Raw genomic sequence first — 19,851 nt, 5'->3', positions numbered from 1 at the left:
GAAACTATATGTCTAACCTAAATAGAGAAACGCAGAATGTATATCAGTGGCTGTCTAAAACTCAAAAACTATGATTTTATAAGTTTAAAATATTTTTCTGATTACGTAATTTTCTTTTAATCCAACCCACCTAGGTCTTACCATGGGACCTACGATAATAGCGTACCGGTATTCCATATGGAAAATTCTGTAGTACACAATATATGTTATGCGTTTTCTGCCAGCCATGGAAATAGCACTAAAAGACTTTTTAAGTGTTGAGATTTTTTCAGGACAAAGAAATGTATCCTCTAACCAACAATTGTTTGTACAATTTGCCATTTAGTGTACGGCAGGATTCGAACTCGTGCACCTTGAACAAAAGTACCACACTCACCACACACCAGCCATAACAATTAATCGTAAAGATCATTCATTTCACCGCAAGCACAAGGCAGACAACTTTCTACGAATTCTCCGGGTAGATTTACGTTAAGCACAACATACAACGGTGTTAATACTGTATTGCAGTGATAAAAGGCAAGGAATGTACTTGAATTTAATACGTTCACCACACGAAATGTCATCGAGCAAGTCCGGTTGTACCGTACGACCATTCGGTTCCTTGTATGGAAATGGCAGTTTATAACATAGGACAGTGAAATAAGCTATCACCGAGAACCTACGTTTTTGTACAATTATTGAAGAAAATTGCTAATTTAAAATACTATCATCTTTATCGTTATCATATATACAACGTGCATAAGACTTGTTTTTGCTTGTATGCGCAATTTAGCTTCTTTTAATTCAACACAAAAGTAGGTATTTTTCCTTTTATCTTGATGGTATGTACCTTTCATATACATAGACGATTAAATAGTCTTGTGGAAAATATTTCCCTATTGATTATTATTATTTTGCAAAAACTGATGTATTTATTTATGGAAACGTACGGCATAATGATTATAGAATCTTCAATAAACAAAATGGACCTGTATTTTTACTAATGCTAAGCGCAACTGTATGTTAGAACTTTGAATTAAAATTTTACTCAACAGAAGATCATGAGTAAAAACATTGGTATATATTTAAATCTCCCCCCGGGCTAAAGCCACGGGCTGTCGGAAAATTCAAAATGGAGCGTTTAAAAATATCGAAATGTCTTCATTGCAACATAAGACAAATACAGTATGAAGTTTATATTTACTCAATTCACATATTACTTTGTTTAAAAGAGATGTTGGTAGGCAAAAAGAAATCCACTGAACGTGTTCAGAGAAACGGACTTTTTTACTGCCGAGGATCATAAATTCTACTTCGGCTATTTTTTTTTTTTTTCCTAAGAAATAACTGTTTTCAGCCAGTCAAAATCCTCTAATTTTAAAAATACCCCCAGCCACAGCAATCCTGCAGACTAAGCGAATTTCCATCCGTCTGAATTGGATTTTCACTAAAATGCTTTCTTTAATTTCATATGTATTCCCTATTTAAATAACAGATAAAATGAATACTTAGGTTTGCTGCTACAGGGAAACCATGAGACCTACAGCAATAGCTATTCCCTATAGGGGGAATTCAATACATTACAAAATTGTTAAGTATATTTATGTTATTCTTTTAGTAAACATCACAGAAGCTTTTTCAAAAACGCCGCTCCACAACTAGCAACTGAACTTCGATCTTCAAGTGAATTGTAAAATTACTAAGCGCACAGAGTCTGTTGACCTATCATTATAGTGACCAGTAGTTGGTTATAACTGCATAACGGTAAACGTGGAAATCCGTTCTCTTCGTAATTTTGATTGTTATTTTGACATAAATAGAAATTGTCTGGGTAGCCGAGTGGTTATATTGCTTACCTTCAAGTCTGAAGGTAGCCGGTTCAAATCCGAACAAGATCGTTCCTTCTAATACCATAATTGCAGCTTAGCATTTAAATGCAATGCCATACCTAGTGTTTCACTGGTGTGCTATTTAAGTTATTTTTAAAATTCAAAAAATAAAACTAATATATTACCGTACACAACACAGAAACAAAATAATGCAAAAATAGGAAACACCGTGTATTTTGTCTCCCTTTCGATTTTCGGAGGTAAATTTCAATTATGACCCAGCTGAACTTGATAATTGTTGTAATGGTCAGTAAGGAACAGCTGGTAGTCAAAGCAACAAATCAACAATAATTAAGTTGGTTCTCATCTTAATTATTGAGAGAAAATTACTTCATAATCAAATAACTTGGCGAAGGACAACTGACTTACTTCAAAACATCGAGACGTATAACTATGGGACGAAACTTTAACAAGTTTAGCAGTTTGAATTATTCGTGAATCTCGTCCAAGAGACCTTGGGGTTCGATACTGTTACATAAGATGGAAAAACAAGCTATCTAAAGTGGCTATTAGACGGTACATTACACGTAGAGATCCATCAGTCAAATCTCATCTGAGAGCATCGAACTTGGCAAACCTACAAGATTATAGATGAGGATGAGAGGTTATATTTTAGAGAAATAATATCTTAGGGGGACAATATAGAACATATTTGTGGAACTAAACTTTAAAAGACAATAATTTTCGGTCGTATAGCGAGAAAAATATGTGCGAAATATAATCAAGCAATACTAGGGATTGACGGATCCTTCGGTAAGGAATTAAGAGATACAACTACCACCAATATATCCTTAATTTCCAAAATATTCAACTGAATATACTAATCGGTAAATTGTATAGGTGTTTACTTACTAGCTTGAAGATAGTCATCTATCTAAATCTGTTAATTTCAGAGTGTGTATTTGTGAACCAAAGTTTGCGAGCTATGCAACATTACAAGTGCCATAATACCCTCGTTTAATTAATTTGAAATAATTTTAATAGTTAAAAGGCGGAACGATTGAGAATTATATTTAATGTATCCAAACTGCATCAAAGACATACAGGGTGGCCCAAAAAATTACTCTTCTAAATTGCTGTAACTTAACTTATTTTTTAATGGACACTCCACAACAGTTTTCAGGAATGGTTGAAAACAAGACGAATGGAAATATGTAATAAACAATGGTGGAAAACATGTAGAGCACTTAGATTTAGCTAATAAAATAATAATTAATTGCCGTGAAATGATGAGTACCTTTTTTGGGCCACCCTTTATAACAAAAGCAAGGAACTGTATGACGTCCATAAGAAACATGAACATTATTGACCTTTTGATTTTGCCACATAGCTGAGTGTGTATCCCATAGATATTCATTAAAATAAACAGTAATATTGAGTTTTTATCCCAACCAATGGTGGTTGTTATTTATTTTTCATTTAAATGACCACATTATTTCTTATGTATCCTCACCCTGTTGCGAAGCACGGGTAAAAACAAAATACTCGTAGAATGTATACAAAATGAATACATTGTCAAATGTCGAGTTCTACTTTTAACGATGATCGTTCCATATCCCACAGTTCCAACGAGTGTTCCAAGTGTCATAAACATCCCCAAGGGACAAAGGAACAAATGGACTTGGACTGGGTGGCGCAATGATCTGGGTATCTCGGTCAGACGACTACAGCGGTGTTGTTGTGGCTTTGTGCCAGAAATAACACTAGTTGATAATGGACTCAACACAACCTTGACAAGAACTCAACTGTATGAGGCATTCGATACATTCGTTGACATGGTGAGCTCAAATTCCGAGTTATGTGAATATTTTAGCTAAGAAATAGCAGAAAAATGAAGACTTTTAATTTCAATCAATGAAAAATGGTACAGTTCTTGTCAATTATTTTGCCAGCACCATTTTAATTGTATACATGTTTTCCTAGGTTATGTTTGGTTAAGTTTAATATCTCATAAAATGGTTCAAGATAAATTATTCCGTAAGAGATGACACTGTCAACGATACAGGCTAACCAAAAGCATACGATAAAATGTTTGGTGTCAAGATACAGTGTCAAAATTTGCTATGTATACTACTTTTCAAAAAGATTCTTAATTGATATTCGGGATTGTAAATCAAAATGGTTTTGTAAAATGGCAAACCATCGACTGAGTAAATTATCGATATTGCAATAACAAAACTAAGTAGGTATGTACACAAAATTTAGGAGTTTAGACACAAAATTAGAAACAATTCCTTTAACAACCCAGAAACGTCCAAAAGGAGGAATGGAATTATAGAAACTGACAAATCATAACATATCCACATTTGTCTTACAATCCTATTGACCCAATTTCGCTTTAGAAACCTGGAAAGAGCTAAAGAGCAAATTCATTTTCATTTAAAAAATATAAAATACCTTGAATCATTCCTAGCTTGATCTTGATCACAAGGGTGGAAGGTAATCCAGCATACAAACGACGACACCGCGTGATGCAGCGCGGAGAACAACATGGTCTAACTGGGAGAAGAAAGTCCACCTAGCCTTGAGGCTTGGGTCGCAGAAGGCAAGACGACTTGTATCGAAACATACGTCACCGTGTAAAAATATACGTGTGGAAGCAGTAAAAAGAACGGATTAAGGGTTTTTCCCTAAGGTATTAATGACGATTTTCAATGCTCAACATTCCATTTAAACATGCAAGATAACAATCTAACAGCTGTTCGCCAAAGGCTCATAAGTTGTACCATAGATAAAACATACTCCCTTGTACAATCGCAAAAGTAGGACTACCGTCAAATATATCAAGAGCATTTACATACAAATGTTTTCTATGGCTCTGTTGCGATTGATAGAGCGCAAGACTTTTAAAAACCTTGTGAATTATGTAATAGGTTTTACAGGGTGTTCTAATTAGTAACACTATGATTTATTTCACAACGTTGAGAGTATTGTTAAGATTTAAAATGTCTACGTACGGCACCTCTGACTAATAACACGAATGAAGAAAAAAATCGTTTCGACGACATATTCTGTCTACAAACATTTACTTAGTGTGCATTGAAAGAAAAGGCAAAGATGGAAAATCTTTCTGATGCGCATTCTTAACATGTATTCTCTTTTTTGCATCGGGCATTCATTTCTTTTGTAATTTTAAGTAATTTTAATTTGTAGTTTTAAGAGATTAGTACTATTGTACAAACAATCAAAGATATAAATAGGAAATAGGTCAGGTTAGATTAGGTTATCTGTAGGAAGAAGAAAAGGTTTGTTATGTTCGTTCTGGAACGTTACAACAATTGGCCCAATTGGGCTTGAACTTCACAAAAAGATCAAGTTGGAAGAAAACATTTTGGTATTCACTAAAACGCAAGACATGTATTTATATTTCTAATAAATTGGTTTAATTCATCCACAAAATTGAGCAAATTAAATCAAAGCTGATTAAATAACGATAAAAAGCACGTGTTGTACGTTCTATAGTGGTATGTTTAATACAGTATATCCACAGACACAAATTGTCCTTTTCTGCACCCTAACGGTTGTAAGAACGGCCAAAACAACTACTGTAGTTATTTATACAAGCACACTAATAAATACAAAGCCAACTTCAACTTGTAAATATAATATCGAAACTTGTAGGATAAAAATCGAAATTACACAACTACGGCCTTACAAAATAGAAATTGTTAATACAAATTAAATGATTAAATTCATTGAATTGATACATTGGCAGCGTTAAACATGATCCTTTTGAGGAAAGTTGTTGAGTTATTTCTGTTCAATTGATAACCCCAGTTTTCTTTTTAAAAAGACACATACTGTAATTTGTTTGTTATGAAAGACTGAAGATAGCGTCGAACTGTTGAAATAACTCCATAACATCGATTTAGTCTATTTACACTAGTGTATATGTAGTCAATGGTTTAATAATATTAATTGAATTGTGTATCTCTTTTAAGTGTGAATTTACAATGAACGCAAACCTGTCTTTGTTTCTACTGTATTTTACTTCCACAGAGCAAAAGCAATGACAATTGTTCATGGCATGGTTTTATTTGGTTAAAAGGTGTACAAATGGATAAGTAACAAAAAAACTAATAAACCTCAAAACTTCTACTTATGGTACTAACCTGAGATAGAATAAAAAATAACCTTGAGTAAGATAAAAGATTATTCTAGTGAGATGTGTCCGGTGACTTTTCTTGGTTTCTTGTATTTTACGGAAATGCATACCCGAAGGCAATCTTTGTTTATAAAAACAATTTGCAAGGTTGTCCTCTATGTCGTTTACAAGGCCAGCTTATATTTGCAGCCTACAAAAACAAACAGCAAAGAGGCTACACAAGTCTAGTGAATTACATAAGTTCCAACCTCTATATATAATCGGCAATGATGATCGATGACTTGGGTTAACAAAACCCGATGGATATATTTACTGACACAACCATAGAAAATTTTTGCATACGTCTAAAAATGAAAACCAAGTTGTTTCCGTTTTAGCAGAAAAAATCATTGTAATGTTGTAATTGTTGAATTGTTTGCCAGTATATAGCATATGTGGAACATGCGTTTTTTGCCGGTCTAATGAAGCCTAATAGAACGAGTAAATGTAAATACTGTAATTAATACCAATTAAGATGGGGGCGCCACTAGGCTATTTTAACACAAAAGCAAGTAATAGAACAGATACATAAGCGTAGAATAGAGTGAGATACTTTGTGTAGCTTTGTTACTGAATAAGATCAGCTGTTTCATTAGTCAGGACCATAAGCCCGATAATCAAGGACAGATGTGTCCAGTTTAGGACCATCAAAATGCTAATAACTTTTTATCGTGATCGAACCGGCGAACCCCTAAATTCTAGGGGAGAACTACCCTAACCACCTATCGACTACCTCGCGATAAGTCTTTCAACTTGTGTAAAAAACTACTACTGGTACTAATGTGGCCATGGTAAAAAATGCACAATAAGCTTCGGTTGACGTGCTTGGACCACGAGTCCTCCCCTCTCACACTCAATCAATCAATGGTAAAAAGCTATCTAGAATTGATATTGAAGTCGAACATAAATGAAAACTGACTTCCAAAACCTCCCAACTAAACAAATGAGGTGGGAGGATTTAAAAAATATGCTATAAGAGAATTATTCAAACTTTGCATCTGCAATTCATACATACCTGTTAAAACAATCGGGAACGCACTAAAACGACGCAGACGAGCCCATAGCGCACTGCGAATTCAAACTTTCCCGCGAGTGAAAGGCACGGAGTCGACCGGCCGGCTGACAAATAATCGAAAACCAGTCCGATATAAAATAATGCTAGGCTTGGCAGACTTTCCTGCTCATTGCGCCAGGAACCCAGGAACCGGTCCAGCGGCCGCGGGCGCTGGTGAGGTACTGGCTCGTGGCTCAGGGCTATCCGTGCTCGTGGCTCACAGTGCCACAGCCCGTGGCTCACAGCATCACAGCTCATAGCTCGCAGAATGGTAAATCCGTTTACGCGAATACAACTAATAACGCATGGCGTGATCGTACCGTTTCAGCGCATGATTTGACTGTACTGTTCTGGGACTTGGTCCATTTCAGTTACCAATACACGCTGTGGTGACTACAGCGTAGTGTTTATCCTGGGGGAATGCAAGAGCGAGAAGACGGTAATCACAACATTGGTATAAATAAACAATGTGCTGTTCTTAAAACGATACGAAAACAAGCTAAAACCAAAACGACACCAACAAATACTGTATGGATGTAAACTGAATGCTATGAAAAACACAATGGGAGGGGGTTTTGGACAAAATTAAGATTCATATTTGCAAGATGGTCCCAATAACGACGCGACGTGTGGAAAATAAGTCTTGCCCGATTTAAGAACGTTTGAATTCCGAACAAATTATTTATAAACAGAATGTTTTATGACATTGGGCCCAAATACCAGAATCAAGCGAGATAAAGGGGTGCTTAAGTTCTAGTTGGTACAGATTAGGCACCTTTATTTTTATAATGTTTTAAGATCTCACAAAACCGGCCAGAGATCTTTTAGTGATCGGCAAATTTTGATTCTGTACACTACAGAAATCCACTACTAAATCACCTCCGGAATACTCTATAAATAAATGTGGTATTCAACGAAATATTAGTGTTGATATGGGCTAGGGGGCTCGAGCCTCCCTTTATGAGACCACATGTTAACCTCATTTTTTCAAATCGTACGGCAAACCCGTAAAAGTTCAAAATTTAGATACGACGCAGAAAAAAAAATAAGTTGACAAAGCAAATTTACATACACAACCCTCGGATCCCCCTCTCTACTGAGGCTAATTCCCCTCCCAGACCAGGCTTATGGAAAAGTTAGATGGACTTCCATGAGTGTTAACAATAATCTTGCGATGAATTAAAACTGTTTTCCTCTCATAAAAACCACACCCACATCAACTTCCTTAAACCAAATTCTACACGCCTGGTAAAATAGTTAAACAACATCAAGTTAATAACCGCCACGGCACATGTTGGCAATGGAGAGAGCCAAGTGGACAATCATACGAGACGGATCATCAAATGACTCATCAAATTAGGCTCTAGCGGCTCCAGCTGACTTGGCCATTCATTCACATTGACCACTTCACTTCACGTGCAGCCCAGAGACAACCGTGCCTTGTATACAACCTTTGACTGTTAATAGCTAGACATTCCACCCCCATGTTAAAGTCACCGGTTTTAGAATCCAAATTGAGCCACAGCTGATGTAGTTTATTAATTAATGACAAAAACGCCAAACCGAACCAAACTGATAGAAGCGTCTTTTACGTCAACTATCTCAATACAAAAACTAAGGAACGAATAATGTAGTATATTTCGGTACTTTCCTATTATACCAACCACACCTAAAATGAAAGTGTTCTAAACCAAACCTAACCAAACTTGCTGTTTGATATTCCCTATGTGTCATTTTTTCTGCTATCAAACGAAATTTTGAAATGTAACAGCAAGTTTGGTTTGGTTAGGTTAGTTTAGAACATTTTCAATTTTAGGTGTGGTCGGTATAATATGAAAGTACCTATATTTCTTTACTAGTACCATATGGTGTCTACTCTTATGCTAGTGCAGAAAGTGTCATTTTCGGCGCTTAAGGTGCATGTGTAATTCAAATCCGAACACAAGAACACAACATTTAATTTGCGAGGCTAAGTCGAGTACGTCTTTTCAATCTGAAGAACTTTGCCAGCTAAGTGGTGTTTTAACAGTGAAAAATGTCCTGAACAAACATATTATTTGAGCTGTTGCGCATTCTGATGAATTCTGACATTTCATGACCCGGTGATCTGTAGGTCCTCAGTCCGTTCTTTGAAATGTCCAGTTAATGCCCAAGCCGGGAGAGTTTCTCAAGTTGGCAACCGTCATGGGCGTCATCAAGTTCCGCACGAACGACCCACCCACTGCGCACCACACGCAACACTGCGTTGCTAAACTTCGACAACCGATAGATATTATCTTTACACTGCATAGTGCAGACTGTAGACGCTGACGATGGGTTGCACAACAGAACCTCGACACGTCTTGGGCTTGAAAAAGAACTTAGTCAACTTAAAGAGGAACAATCGAGAGAAGCTTTTGTTTGTTCAAAACTGAGGTGTCCTGGATTATGGGGCTTTTAATAAATGGGCCTAACGAATTAAACACAACTTGTTGTGGAAGTTAATAAGCAACAAAGCCACAAAGATCAACTAAGTAAATTCTATAAAAAATAACCTCGCATAACCTCGTTTAAAATACGCACCCTAGTATGAGTCGGTGTCTCGAAAAATTTATTATTTATTGCTCGATTTCGGAGGGCGGTAAAAGGGTTTTGCTGAAAACTCTGATTACTCCGGCAAGATTTTTTTTTTTTTTTTGACAAAACTGTAAACAAAAATAAAATAACATTTTTACATTTTTCAATTATTGGTGTATTTAATTTGTCATCTCCATTCATACTTGGCTTAAAATACCTACTTTGTATGGTCGCCATTTCATTGAAAAGTAAAGTATTAAAAGATGGGTTATGCTCCACTTTCACACCATAAGGTAAACTCTCGCCCAGAACAGTTTTACACATTATTTCAGGCCAACCCTAGAGAGTTGAGGAATTATCACTCAAATAAAATCCATTGGTGATTGGCGTGATTTGAACCCGGCACCTCGGTTTACATCAGGAAAACACAGTCAGCTATCGAATTCAACCAAACTTTCTAATGAATGTAAACTGGTTTCCTATACTTTTGTTCACGGAAAATGTTAAACAACACAATCTGTCAATCTGTCTGACGCAAACTATTAATTTAACACTCAAGTTTTAAATAACCAACGACCCAGAACCTCTGGGAGAAACGTAGAGTCCGACGACCGTGGACACTCGCAGAATTATACATAAACAAGATAAGGAGAGTTGAAGACTGGTCCAGCAACAGGGACTTTCCACACAAGATACATGTGTACATAACTTCTCTAGGAATAAACTCGTCCCTAGACTTGGCGAGAGTATACAATAAATTAAACTTCACAAGTTAGCGGTCTAATAATTCCCACAAGACCATGTCTTGGAGTTTTAAGGTTACTTCTAAGCTAAGGATTTGAGCTAGAGCTAACTTTCCTAAAAAAAATACTGTACTTCAGTAAACACAACGGGTGAATTCCCATGGAAATTGTACGTAATTGAAATCTACTATGGAAAACAAACGATTAACATGTAAATAGCTTTGTTTCGAATTTTTTAAACGATAGCTTGACAACATTTCGGCTCTTGGAACTCAAGGTCAAATTTAGGGTTAGGTTAGGTGAAGACATCGATATATAACTACTACTTCACCTAACTAGTAGTTATATATCGATGGGTGAAGATGCTACATCGCTTCGCCACACGAGTTTCTAACCCCCTAGATATGGCAACAAAATTTGCCTAGAATGTACAAAAGGTATTAAGTATACTCTATTTCGACCTTTGTTCCAAATTAAACATTCCATTATGCACTCGGAGATCAATATACCCTTACAACTAAGTAAATTGGCTGATTCATGCTCAAGGATTAGCATACCCATTTTGACCCTTTCTTCAAATTAATCTGCCTTGTGTGCGCTCGGGAATTAGTATACTCCTTTCCCCTACCTTGTCGAGTCTTCTTAGCTAAGAAAGTTGGTCATATCATGTTCAAGCATCACTATACTCAATGACTCTTAAAATTATAAAACTTCTCCAATACTTGGCGGCTAGACAAGAAGTAGACTGAGTGAAACAGCCCCACGGATTCACTGAGGTATATACTACTATATTCCGGGAGTATAAAGTATCCCATGTAGAGAAGTAGGTCATTGTGTGTGCATCAGATTATAATGTCCCTCCCACAAACTGCAACTGCAGGCTTTCACTGGCTGACAACCCATGCGAGGATGGGCGCTGCGTGCAGTTCCTTATAGGCATACACGTCATGTCACCGATACTGTTGAATTGAGCATCCCTTGGAAATAAAAAAACTACGAATCAGAAACTCAAATAGATTTTTTCACGAAAATCCTCGGTAATAAAAGATCCAACAAAAAATCTAAACTAACAAAACTTTCTACAAAAATATTGACTCTGACTACAATTTTACTAAAATATTTCTTAAATACTACTCCTCTCCAGGAGTCGCGCTACTTAAAAGAGATTAACCGTTCCTGTCGCAATAAATGCAATAATAAAAAAAAACCCACTTTTTATAAAAGCGAAATAGATTTTGCTGTTGACAAACCATTGTTGAGTATCAGCAAAAAGATCAAATAGACTGTGGCCTTAACCGAAGCGGATATAATGAAACAAATTTTAACCCTTGAATGGGTTTTACATAGAAAACTTTGAAATGATTTTACACGTTTACAATGAACTGTACAATTGCACGTATTATCTGCCCTTTGCGACGGGCGATCTAGGTTGGATAAACACGAATCTAGCGCATCTAAACGTTGAAGTGATCAAATAACATAAGCAACTGCTATTTCATTTGCAGCTTAAATGCTTTTGACAAAAACGCGTAAAAGAAGAGTTACCGAATGAGTCCATCTCTACTCCTTGAGTAAATTTAATCCAATCTAAATCCTCTATCTCTTAAATTAATCTTCTCTCCTTAATTCAAAAGAGTTCTCAATCCTCCAAGACAGCGATGCACACTTGATCTGTGTAGCTTTGTTACTAACTATACTCCGTTCAGTCAGCCGTGGCACCTGAGGGATTAGGAGGCCCCAAGAGTTTCCATGGGGTGTCCTAATCCGTCAGGTGCCACGGCTGACTGAACGGAGTATAGACCATATGTTTCTTAACCAGGACCCTTAAAAGTCCAACTTTTTCAGGTCACCCGGTACAGTTTCCAACCGTTTAAAAGCTACTGACTTTGTCATAGGATCCAACCTTTTACAAGGCGAATAACCACTCCGCTACCAGAAGCAAAGAGCGCGTGCACTATGCAGTATTTTACACAGTACTGATAACCAATGATTCAAGGAAGGAGTTCCATTGTACAGTCTATGTATCCTCAGCCAGTTATCCCATTGACGAGGTATGCGAAGGGTCAGGCTGGCTAACGGCACACAGCCATCCACTCTCGTAGTTTGCGTGAGTCTCGCTCATTACGAGATCCCCCCGCCCGCGCAGTCGTGGACATCAACATTTTATGCGCATCCCGGTCCACGACATGTTTTGTGTTCGCCGACTCGCGGACTCAGCTCAGCTGGCTTTTACCAAGCAGATCTTGATGGATAAGACAGATCGAAGCTTTTGGGAGGAGAATTCCTGTTTGACGTGGTGTGTATTGCTGGTGAAGGATTCGCTCTTAAAATACGGACAAGAAGATTTAACATAATATTATGTGAACATCAAAAGGTCGCCGGTTCGATCCTGAGAAAAGTCAGTAGCTTTTTGATAGTTCGAAACTGGACCCAGCTGTTCCTGATCATTGGTCTTTAAATAAATAATCCTGACTAATGAAACCGCTGATTTTAGTCAGTAACAAAGCTACACAGATCATCTAACTTCATCCTACACTCATCCTTCACTCATATTTGGGTTGAAATACGCACCTTGGTGGCGTCCCCATCTCAACGATTGATAATTGATAATTGATTGAAAAAACTTCAAGATAATACTGAGATTTGTAGTGAGTCGGTAGAGCTCATAGAGCTCCATTGTAGCGCTACGCACAACAAATGCAATTCAGCACTGTCAAAGAGTTCACGTCTTGGCACTCCCTACAAAATTTCATTAACTTTATCCATGCTGAAAATCTCCAAAATACCATAGTCATTCACACAATTTATTCATTTTCCTCGCTTAAAAATGTAATGTTTACATCATATTTGGACCTACAGCTCAATGTTAACCAAAATATTACGTAGCTGTATTTGGTCATTGGTTGGATTTGAACTCGGACCTTAAGAACGCAAGTTCTGCGCTATAATCATCCTTAAACCCGCTGGGGGTTTAATATCTACAGTTATTGAACGATTTTGACAAAACAATTGACAATTCTAATCGTAGTCGGTAAATCAGTTCGATCAGTTGAAATTTGAATAAACCAAGTGGTTCGGAACCGATGTATGGTATTAACAGCGTTTAAGGTATGTTAGGCCCAAATTGCTTGTAAATTGCGATCATGTGGGTGGGTCTCCATATGTATTAATTAACATTGTGATGAGAATGAACCCGTGAACACAGGTCACTTCACCATACACGGTGAAAGCTATTACACCGGTCTGTGTTAGTAGTGAGTGGTAATTTCCTCCCAGACCTATAATTAACACTGACAAGATCATAGCTGGTTTATACATATTGAATCATGTCTGGTTGATGGTTTAGCACAATTATTCTAAACGGAGATGATATTTTAACAGTCTATTTATCTCTCCTAAAGTGTCAATAACTGTGTAAAACATTATAATTTACTAACTTCAGCTAGAGCCAGGCTTGAGCAGCTTCAAATGAAAATAAATGTAACTCTTTTGACTAAAGAATCAATAAGTTTTAATTTCACGATTACTTGATTTCGAAGCTGTTTACGTTGGTATATTCACTTCACACTGTAAAAAGATTGTTATCTGACTTTACATGGTACAATTAACCGATTTGGTTTGATGAATTAAAATTATTTAGACAATCCTGCAGAGAACAGGTTGCCTACAATGTTCACTTTACAACTTACTTACAATCTTGACTTATTGACATTTTCAAAAAACCTTTTTATAATTTTAAATTTCCCAGTTAAAGTCCATATATCTTTCGCAAATATTGTAACTAATGAAATCTACTGCACAACTTTATGAAAACTAACTATAATTTGTTTAGAAGTTAAAACCAGCACATTTTAAACAGTTTCTAAGTTACGTTTCGACCTGTTACACAGCGCCCAACAGTTTTTGGCAATACAGTATTTTAAATGTAATTTCCATAATAAACATTGTAAATTGTAATGATAATAAACTCTTTTGAGTTATTTAAGAATTTTTTTGTTACTACATGGCTAATGCAAAAATTATGACGTCAGTTTTAAAGGATAAACTCATTTCACTCTAGTATTGGACTAACAATTATTGTTCATTCAAAATGTTTTATAGTGATCTGAACCATTTTCTTATTTATTTAATTTATTATTATTTCATTTTATTCACCAACGGCTACGTATTGGCTTTAAGTGCTGAACACATGAACAATGCATGTATAAATAATCTCGTTCCTCTATAAACAACGAATGAATGTGTTAGTAAAATCGTGCAAACGTGCATGGTTTAAATTACATATTCACGAACAAGAGGTTAAACGTTATCAAAAGCTATTCTAATTAGGCAGATAGATTACACAAACAAGCAATTATCGCGCTGTCATATCTTAACTACACAAATAACATAATTAACTGCTAACACTATTGAACAAAATACATACCTAAACTGCACTCACAAAAACCACACAATAAGTTACGAATAACAGTTTTATAATAAAACTCGGTTTCGAACCACGCGGTCACTCAACTTGCCGCGGCGGACGAAGGCGCAAAGGACGGAAAACAGACTGTCGTCTGCTGATAAGGCGTAAGGCGGATTACATGGCGGAGATAGGGCGTCGATTACGATTGGCTGCCGTCCGACCAATGAGAGCGCTCGCTTGCCGCTCTCCGCCAATCAGCTGTTTTTGTAACGTCTTGCGGTGTTTTGCACTGTAGTACTTCCAATTTATAATACATATTTTAAACTGAACTAATTATAAAATAATAAAGCCAAAGCTAATTTATTACCATGCAATATTGTACTTCAGGATCTTGTTCTGTGTCTTTCTTTTATTTGCCTTGCACAATGTTGAAGGTTTATCACTACAGTATTGTATTGTTGTTTTGTTGCTGTTGCTATTATTTTTAATCTATTGTTATTATTTTTCTCTTTGATAGTTGTAGAGCTTATATTATTTCTCCTTTATGCAATTTTAAATTTTGTTGGCCATTCTAGGTTTCGCCTAAATGATTCTTGTATAGTCCCAGAATACAAAATATTGTATTTATTATTGTAAGTTATTAAATGGGACGTCCACCAAAAAAGAATAAAAGGCAATTTTCTCTGACATTAGCCAAATAAAACTATTATTACCTAAAATTGAAATTTATTTGGTTTATTATAACTTTGCCAATAAATACAATTTTGACCATTCGATATCCGGCTATTAATAATATTATACTTTTAATACGTACACATTTTGAATCTAATATTCAATAACTTCATCAAGGTTTTGATTTATTTTGTATATTGGTATCTTTCCAACGTAGGTACGATAATTTAAAACGTTATTAATGTGATTAATTTATCTAAATTAAACATTTTTCAGGCATTTAATAAAAGTACAATATACAATCAAGGTATACTATCTCTGAGTAAAACCGTATGAAAAATTACCTAAATTAAACACGAGAACACGACACAAGTCAAGCCTAACGTTAACGAAGGCTCCTTAGTTTGATTAACCTCAACACATCTCTCAGAGTCTATGAAACCAAACTCTGACATAATTACATTCACGACAAGTTTAAATTAATCTTAAGCTCATATTCAGAGTATGATAAACTCAGGGATGGGAAAGGTTGAAGAGGAGACTTTTATGAAGAAACTCATGTATTCAGTTCATTATCATCGTAATTCTGGATTTTGTTTGATCAAATAAGGGTTAAAATTGAAATCCACATTTTAAATTGTCCCATTTACTTTGGAGTAACATACACTATATGTAGGTACTTTATTATTATATGGCTTTAGGTGGAGGGAGATCTGCAATGCAGAGAAATTTTCTCTCCTCAAAGAAAAATTTACTTTTTCGTTTCCTTTGATGTCTTGCCGCCAGATGGAATCATAATTGGCTTAAACTCGTTCGTCTTGAATTCTAATAAAAAAAACACATATTCCTAATATTCAAAATATTTTGTTCACATCTCTATTACGACGTTTCTGTCGATTAAAACTTCGTCCTATGCACTAATCTCTATAATATACTTGCCTTGGTGTAACCAAGACACAAATAAATGTGTTTAAAGTTTTGTTCTATAATTTAGACAAACAACGTACTTTAACCACCTAAGGTGGATTTCATACCGGTTCTAGGCATCGCATAGCTAAAAATCATTGGTGACCGGTGGGGTTCTAACCAGAGACTTCAGGACGGAAGCCTTGAGCTCAATCGGTCACCCCGCTATGCACAAAAGACAGTGTAACAATTTTGACAAAACTCTCCACTAATCCAATTGAGATTGGCATCTACTCTCAGCTTTTCTATTTCAGCGTCTGTTTTCCGACCTTCGAGGTTCGTGCCCCATAAAAGTTGCATCAGATGGGTCAAAACCCAGTTTTTCCCTCGGTTATAATGTTTAGTGTTTTAAGTGACTGTAAGTCATCTGATCAACAAATTATAATAAAACTGTTTGTGTAGAATATATTAACCATATACAAATAGAATTAAATATACACCGACAGCAGTGCTGCGGTTAGCATAATGTTCTGGCGTCCACCGCTAGGAATGCCTTGTAGTTACGTAGCGTGTGAACCTTAACTAAATGGCGATCCTAGCGGTATACGCCAGAACATAAACCACAGCACTGCTGTCGGCCTGTATTTAATTCTTTTTGTCTATATAAAAAGACAATTGCAAGTTGCTGCAATCTATCCTTTTAGAATTCCGAGTTTGAAAGCCGATCCCAAAGTTCCTCCATAACCAATTATAAGCGCATCAATCACACAGCATCTCTAGACGATCACAGAGGTTACTGTACGATAGCGGCGTCAATTATGATTTGTTTAATTGCAGCTGGAAGGCGGCGCGGGGACAATTATGGGTAATTTATGGGAAAGCCATCGCAACTTCCCCCAATTAAAACACTTAGAGACCAAGACCGGGTCAATTACTCGCGGGGTAGGCATAGAGCACATCGGTCACCTTAGGTAGGCTGGGTGTTCGGAGTAGCACCTTTACAGTGAACAAACATTAAAAAACTATACTTTACAGTATATGTTATGACTTACTTGAACAATCAAACTTCAATCAAGCGTCAGAGTTGATCCGGGATTGAGACCAAGTCATTCTGTAACAAAAGTAAATATTAGCATAAGGTGAAATAAACTGGAATAAACCAGTCAAAAGCTGGAAATACCACACTAGGAAATAATTGAAACTAAGCGTTGATAAAGTGGATTTAGCTAGCCTTCTGTCCAGAAGGGTCTGGGTTCAAATTCCACCAATCACCATTAGTGTGTATTAGCTGTAGGAAGTGCGTTGGTGTAGGTAGAGCACAAGGTTCAATTCCTACCAATGACCAATTGCTTTTATCCAAGTAATCTCACTACCCTCTAGGACTTCTTTTTTGGCCTAGGCCGCTAGGCACGAGGCCGGAATTGTTTTTCACATTACTTAAGGCTAGACCTAGGGGTTAAGGCATTACCACATAGATAAAATTTCCATTGGTGATTTGGCGGGATTTGAACCCGGGACCTCTGGAACCAAAGTCCCGTGCTCTGACCTCTAGACCAGCTCGCTCCCCCACCCTCTAGGACTAGCCTGAAGTAACATTTAAAAGGGGTTCAGGCTAGAAACTAGCGTCTAGGAGGTGAAGGTAGAAGAAAATTGTGACAATTACCATGACCGAATCTATGAGTATATTTAATCCATAAGTTATACACAGTAAAGATTAATTTTCTAAACAAGCCCGCGAGGACCAGCGCCGCACGCTGCAGGAAGATCTTCGGCGGCGTCCACAAAGGCGCGACTCGCGCTCACTTCATGCTATAATGCGATGCAAATGAAACGTCCGTCGCATATCTCACAGTCGGCGAATATAACGGAACTCCGCCACACTCGCACTGCTGCAAACATTCCGGGGTTGCGACTGAATTTCGGGAGTGTTTCTTCAAGTTCTGCTCGGTGGGAAAGATTTTGACACCTTACGCCTATCCAAATTTTTTAGCACCGAGGGGAACTAGCTCGATAACACCTTTTGCTCTTTTTGCTCTTAACTTTTTTAAGAGCAAGGGGAACTAGCTGACCAGGAAAAATCTTTTACGCCACACTACATTATTTTGACGAACTTCCCACGCAAGGATTTAGTCCAGAAAACAGCTGTTTGCCGCCAGCTTATTCAAATGGGGGTTCATTGCGTACTACTGTACTGTAATGAGTTTTGTCGGACACCAATCAGCTGATTATACTATATTTAGGTGGCAATGGATGGTTAGAAACAAAAACATAACCTCTCTTAGAGGTTAACCTCTCTTAGAGGTTATGACTAGTGATTTTTAGTCCTTTAGTTGGTGAAAATATATAAGAATTTGTACAGATTTATTAGTATGGCGTAAACTATCGTACGTAACTCGTCCAAAATATGTGTACCGGACTCGTATGGTAATCCCGTACTCGACTTCGTCTCGCACGGGAACGACCACACTCGTCCGGTAAACATTTTCAGTACTAGTAACGTAATATATACTATTTCGTTGACATTAATTGTGGTTCTAGCTATTTTCTATCGAGAGTGATGAAAAGGGATGCTCAAAGAGACTGTTAGTTTTAGCTGGAACGAATTTGAGAAACTTATTCCCTAAACCTGCCAATTTTCAATCATGTACTTGACACTTTCCAAGCGGTTCAAAGGGACTCAGCTCAAACCTGACAATCTTCAGTGCCTATCTTAGTATTTCCAACAACTGTGAAAGATGTATACCAATCGAATTGGCATGCATAGATTATAAGCACTAAAAGCAAATCCGTAGTGTCTAAAAGACTTCAATTCTGGATAAAGATACTACAGAGCTTTGAACAATCATCTGAAAATTTAAAAGTCAAAAGTGAAAGTTTTTTCATTTCGTTAACTGCGTTTTTCGTCGCTTTACACTATACATCGAACTCGAGACGACAATTCCACAACATCCTTTGGTATAAAAGAAAAACACATTTGCGCTACAAGAAAATCCTTGAAATCCAAAAACTGCCATTTTGGTAGATTTGTTTAGAACTATCATTCCTTGTGGAAGCAAACTTCATTCTGGAAATTTAGTTTCTTTGACCTCAGATATTTTCGTCAGCAAACCGTTCGTTTGTCCACACGCCAAACGTCAGGAACATTTCAAATGTCCACATCCCTCGGTGTATCCGATGTGAAAGGTCAATACGATCATATCGCCTGCTGCCGGAAGCGACGCCATTAGCATTGGTAATACCCAGACACCTGAACCTAAACCGTCTTGTCAAGCCCGGGCTTCACCAGGTGGCAGATAAATCAACGATTTTACTGTCCTTTCAGACTTAATTTAATTAAGCTGCAAATTGACCTATAAACCTCCACGGTGAACCGAATGACATGGGAATGTGGAGATAGAATCGATAATTGGAGAAATTCCTTCATTCAATACGGAGGGAGTTCTTTAGAGTCTCTTATGCATAGAGATATCTTCAAGTCCTAGTCTGAGATGTCCTAT

At 36.9% G+C, this 19,851-nt stretch overlaps 1 protein-coding gene across 1 annotated transcript in view; it reads right to left on the bottom strand.

The window, feature by feature from the left end:
* Positions 1-19,851, bottom strand: part of LOC129004276 (protein N-terminal asparagine amidohydrolase-like) — a 38,250-nt gene that overhangs the window by 11,570 nt on the left and 6,829 nt on the right. Inside the window, exon 2 of the mRNA XM_054432792.1 lies at positions 17,407-17,465. The gene's annotated coding sequence lies outside the window, so the exon portion shown is untranslated. The remainder of the gene's footprint in view (positions 1-17,406; positions 17,466-19,851) is intronic.

Source organism: Macrosteles quadrilineatus, unplaced genomic scaffold (assembly GCF_028750875.1).
Source record: "Macrosteles quadrilineatus isolate MER2022 unplaced genomic scaffold, UCM_ALF_1.0 Scaffold_9__3_contigs__length_116548681, whole genome shotgun sequence".
NCBI lineage: Eukaryota > Metazoa > Arthropoda > Insecta > Hemiptera > Cicadellidae > Macrosteles > Macrosteles quadrilineatus.
The sequence above is the reverse complement of the archived record's forward strand: the minus strand, read 5'-3'. Positions and strand labels throughout refer to the sequence as shown.